Source organism: Rosa rugosa, chromosome 4 (assembly GCF_958449725.1).
Source record: "Rosa rugosa chromosome 4, drRosRugo1.1, whole genome shotgun sequence".
In the NCBI taxonomy this organism is placed as follows: Eukaryota; Viridiplantae; Streptophyta; class Magnoliopsida; order Rosales; family Rosaceae; genus Rosa; species Rosa rugosa.
Window position 1 is genome coordinate 836,401 of NC_084823.1, and position 5,591 is coordinate 841,991.

Genomic DNA, 5,591 nt, shown 5'->3' on the forward strand with positions numbered 1-5,591 from the left:
TTCAGAGGATCTGTTTCGAGCTGAAGTGGTACGGAGAGATTGAGTTCAAGAACGTCTATTATTGGTTCGTGAACCAAAGGGCTCGGGAGAAGCAGAAGAAGAGGTCCACTTCGGATGTTCATGTGCCCATGCAAAGATCAGGGCTTGTTGGTGATGACAATGTTACCATTTGGAAACATGAGGATCAGTATATTAACTTTGGATCTTCTGCACCTGCTTCTGCTTCTTCCGCTGGTGTGATGATTTCTTTTAACGGCCAGATGGGGAACTATGGCTGTTATGGATCTATGGACATGGAGAAGAGTGCTAGGGATTGTTCACTCTCAGCTGGAGGGGGAACTAGTTCTTCTTCCTTTGACATGAATGGAGAACAATCTTTCATGGAACAAAGAGGAAAAGATCACCAGGAGATTGAAACCCTTTCACTATTTCCCGTCCATGGTGAGGACATCTTTGGCAACATGAAGTCTACTTCCGATGGAGGTGGCGGTCACGACAGTGGCTCTCGCATTTCCCTTGAGCTCAGCCTCAACTCCTACGGCTAGACCCTATCACTACTAGAATTATGCGATCAGACATCACCACTATTAAATCGGTCGGAATTGCATGCGATGTAAAAAATACATCCTAACATCGGTTTATGAAATATCGATTTCTATTGTGATTATAAACATCGGTCGTTAAATTAACTGATGTGTAAAGTCTCGTTCAAAAATTTTGAAAAAACGCGGAGGGACTAAGTTTGAAACTTTTGAGAAACGCGGGGACTAAAAATTTCATTCCCCCCCCACACTTGTTATTTTTTCACTCGAACCCTAACTCTCACTTTGACTACGATTGACACCAGCACCTCCTTCGACGCGACCTGAGCTCATTCTCTCTCACTCTTGCCTGGAACCCTATAGCGCTCGCTTCCTTCCTCTCCTGCTCTATTTCCATGGCTACTGTCTCTCCCTCATTAACCGCCTCCGTCCCCTCACCGGCGCCATCTCCTCTGCGGGCAAGCTCTCTCCGGCCGCAAGCCGGTGCTTCTCGTCCAACGATAGCACGTCCTTGCTCTGTGATCCAAACCCCAACTGGTCCAAATGGCCTCCACACTTTGTTCTTTGTTTCTGGGTTTGCAGATTCCGGGTTCTTCCTGCTCTCTCTCTGTCTCTTTTGATTTTTATTTCTTTTTAGAGTCTCTGAAAGATTTTGTTCAAGATCTAAGAATTCACTTGTTTGTGATTGTTAGTGACACTGATATTGTTCTTTGTTTGATTTGACTGGGTTTACTTAGGTCTCTTTGCTTTGGAGAAATGGAGGTCACGATGCCCATTTGCAAGACTGATACTCCAACTCCGGTGAGTGCCTATATTTTCCGAAGCTTATTTTGATTTGGGTCTGGATTTTGAATGTACGGTTGTGTTCAGATTAGTTGGAATTTGATGTGTATATAGAAGTTCACTATAGTTCTAACATTGGGAAAGCTTTCGTTTTGGTCGATTAGAGCTTGTTTTTGATTCATGTATTTGAAATTTTTGAGCAGAAATTGGTTCTCAGGGTCCTTCAGTGAAGTGGATTAGAAGTACCTATTTTAATTTGGTATCTTTTATTATTTATGTATGTATGGTGTGTTTCAGTTTAAGATGTGGAGGTCGGTGAAGCTGTCAAGGTAGTTGTTCCGGAGTCTGTTCTAAAGAAGAGGAAGAGAGAAGAGGAATGGGCCTTGGCAAAGAAGCAGGGGCTTGAAGCCACCAAGAAGAAGAATGCTGAGAATAGGAAGCTTATTTACCACAAATCCAAACAGTACACCAAGGAGTACGCGGAGAAGGTACATCTTATTTGGTTTATTTTATTAATTTTTCACTCTGCTTCTTTGAATTGATTTCCCCTTTATGTTTATTCTTCGTGTTAACATACTACTTGTGTGCATTATATAGGACAATGAGTTGGTCCAGTTGAAGCATGAAGCAAGGCTGAAAGGAGGATTCTATGTCGAGCCAGCGTCTAAGCTTTTGTTTATATATTGAGATCTTTATAGTTCTGGTTTTTTTCCTTATACTTTTAATTATTGTATTTCCAGGTATCTCTCTCTCTCCCTCTCCGTCTTCTTCTCCTCTTCTTCTTCTCTTCTTCTTCTTCTTCTCCTTTATATTCGAATATTCCATTTTTTTTTTTTGAAGTTTCTGATCTTCACTTCTTCATCAGTTCTTCGGAGGCTCGGCCCTTGAGGCTTGATCAGTTGCTGCCTTGCTGGGTTATTCACTCCGGTCACTCCACCGAATCTAGGATGTTAAAGAGATATTCTAATACAACCACAATTGGTTATAGCAATCACAATTGTAGTTTGGATTTGCAGTAAATGAAGGTATATAAATGTACATGTTTTTAATGTTTTGGATTGGATATGATTGTGTTAGAAACAATAGGGTGGAGATTGAGATGATAGAAGAATCTGGACTTGTTTGGTTTTTGGGTGTTGTGTGATTGGATGATTAGTTATAATGCTTGTGTAATGTTGGGAATGTGAAATTTGTAATATTGTTTGATTCATGTAAGATTGATGTTGGTAATGAAATGTGAAGATTTGGATTTGGATACGGAGAGAAAGAGAGATTTTGGGTGTGTGATGGGTTCCTTTTATGTCATTATTTAAGTACATGTTGGATTCATTTCTGGTTTGTTTTTGGTTAAGGGGTTCTGACTTTTTATTTTGTTGTTGTGTCCCCAGCCAATGAAGGACTGAAAGTGGGTGAATTGATTGTTGGGGGCTTTGGTTGTGAGGGAAAATGGAGTTTTTTTTATGAAGAAAGCTTCCACAGCTGAGTTGGATGCTTTCTATCCAGTTAGAGAGGAAAGCCGAGTTGAAATCCCCAAGACCCGATTTAGGCTAAGGGTGAGTGTAGCTCGCTTCTCACATCATTTTTGTTACTTTATAGTTTTGTTTTTTATATAATTCATCACCACTTTGTGGAAGACTCGGCTTACATAATAGTCTACTGTTGGTTGCTTATCTTTTTTCTGGAAGTACTTTTCATGCTGATAGTATGAGACATTTTGTCCATTGAATAGTTTTCAGTTATCCACTACCGATGTTTTTCTGCAGCATTATTATTAGATATTGAATTCATGATACAAGCACATGATCTATGTTTATTATCAACTTTCACAGGCTAATGTTTCATTCTGATAACATCTGTTTGAAACTGTTCTGTGCCTCTGCCTCAAATTTTCTATAGGACTGTAAGTTCACCAAGTTGTAAAGCTTTGTTGCTTGATTGTTTTGGAGTGGATAGGTTGTCTCTAACTTGTTTATTTTGATTGTTTTCTCAAAACCAAAAACCCTAAAATCATTTTGTTGTTTATTTCTTTAGTTTCTGTTTTCGCAGGTTTCTGTCCTCTGTTTTCTTTTAATTAATTACCATAGCAAATGATCTCCAAAATCTCTAAAAATTTACCAGTATCCAGTTTAGTATGTTAGCTTAATGTCTGTAAAATTTCATTGATATCTGAGCAGTTTAGGTTAGGTTTTTATTTTCGTTTTGCTTTCTGGTCAGAGTAGTTACTGTTTTGTGTTCATTATCCATTTGATGCTTATCCTGCTTTAGATAATGGTGTTTGTTATTCAGCACTCTGTTACTCGTAAATTTCATATAATTCCACCCTAGTTGGATGGATGTAACTGTGATTTTAAATTAGTGATTAAGCTTTTTGACCAAATGTGTATTCCGTCAGAACCCAATTGTTTATGCAGAGGGGAAAAGAGGCATTAAAGTTTTTCTACTGAAGTTTACTAAGATGTTATCATAGGTATGGATTACAACTTACAGCTAAAAGAGGCATTAAAGTTTTTCTGCTGAAGTTTACTAAGATGTTATCATAGATACGGATTACAACTTACAGCTTCTTTTTCAATAGGTCCTGTTGCTGAGGATATGTTCCATTGGCAAGCAAGGGGAACAGAGAACGAGGGGAGGACAATAAGAGACTAAGATGGGAGATACCAAGGCACCAAGTATGTAACAGTACTCAACTTTCATCCAATCTGATTTTTCTTACAAAAGAGCCTGATTGATAGGTTTTAGATACATATCCTCTGTAAAAACTCACCTAAAAATCTCATTGAACAATAATGATGACTTTGTACTTACCCCAATATTTGTTTAGACCATTAATTATATCAGCTCACTGACATTGTACTTAGAATCCCTGTAGATGGTATTTTTTTTTTCCGTCAACAGTCTCTTACTACCTCAAAGACTTCTCTCTGGACCAAAAGGGCCTTAAAAAGCTGGGTGGGCTTAATTTGTCTGGCGCTTCCATATTTTTAAACAATGTTGCTACTACATTCGTTACAGTCCAGTTTTTTTTTTCCCCCGCATGCATTTGTAATTGCTCTACACTACTTAATTAGTGCTGATTTAGAACTAATTAAATTTACATATGCAGTGGTCAGGTTGCCTTGGCAGTTTATTTGCTATAATAAAGACATCAACAAGGTACATTCCGGTATGTTCCAACAGAGATTTCTTGTCAGCATGTGGAGGTGAAGCTTTTATATATATATTTTATATATAACACAGTTCACTTCTTAATGGCATGGCATTATGTTTATGTCCTTGCTTAATTTTGTGAGTCTGCGATTGGTCAATGATTCATTTATGGTGTAAGAAAAGATCTTACTTTCATTGGATATTTGTCTATAGAAAACTACATAGTAACTCCCAAAACATTCTGATTTCTAAAAATAGAAGCCTTGCCTTAGGTGGACCAAGTAATTGTATTAGATTTGTTGAACTAAGCCTCACCTTGGTTAGTAATGGCTGATATGTTCGCATCCGTTGAATGAGATATTAGGTAGTGGTTGCTTTATCATTTACTTCTCCGTTCATTTGGCTAAGCAGATAAGATGCAATTAATTGGTAGTTGATATCAGCATAACTATATATGTCTTACTCCCTCTGAGTCATTTTTTCTAAATTTTTGTTACTTACAAATACTGCTTAATCATATATTCTTATACTTTGCAGTGACAAGCAGTCGCAACCAAGCTCAGCCGAAGAAAAACCAACTGAGGACATCTTCGAAGAGCTAATAATGTAAAACTCTTGGTTTACAATACTGCAATAGTACTTGCTAGGCTAGCCTTGTAGTAGGTTAATTTGGGTTTTATTTTGCCTATTTTGTGAACTGTGAAGGATGATGATTTTGGACAAAATACCCCAATATTGAAATCACTTTTGTCAACTGTGGATATTGCATTTTATAGCAGCAGCTACATATTTTGTGGACATCAATCCTCTCATTCCAAACTGATGTCTATGTATAAAGTTTAAATCAGTTATAACTATAAAAACTGATGTCCACTAAGAGAAATACATCAGTTCCAAAATCAAAATCGATGTGCCACAAGCTAGTGCACATCGTGCTTTAGATAGAGATCGATGTCCAATATAAGTATTGCCATCGATAAAGACAAGAAAACCGATGTTACGAAAATCTACAGACATCGTTTTTTTTAGAGATTCGATATATTACAAGGCATTAGACATCGTTGTTTTACCAGAATCGATGTAGTATAAGATAATTAACATCGTTTTTTCCCTAGA

At 37.6% G+C, this 5,591-nt stretch overlaps 1 long non-coding RNA gene across 4 annotated transcripts; it reads left to right on the plus strand.

Annotated features, from left to right (window-relative positions):
- The first annotated feature begins 843 nt into the window (after nt 1-843).
- LOC133746291 (uncharacterized) lies at nt 844-5,273 on the plus strand. 4 transcript variants are annotated; one of them, XR_009864053.1, is made up of 10 exons: nt 844-1,131; nt 1,280-1,343; nt 1,623-1,813; nt 1,923-2,065; nt 2,191-2,350; nt 2,714-2,878; nt 3,718-3,792; nt 3,901-3,997; nt 4,432-4,528; nt 5,013-5,273. It is a non-coding gene; the product is annotated as an uncharacterized LOC133746291 (long non-coding RNA). The 4 variants fall into 4 exon arrangements; XR_009864052.1 differs by having other exon boundaries at nt 844-1,343; XR_009864054.1 differs by having other exon boundaries at nt 844-1,343; nt 4,432-4,491.
- Nucleotides 5,274-5,591: the final 318 nt, after the last annotated feature.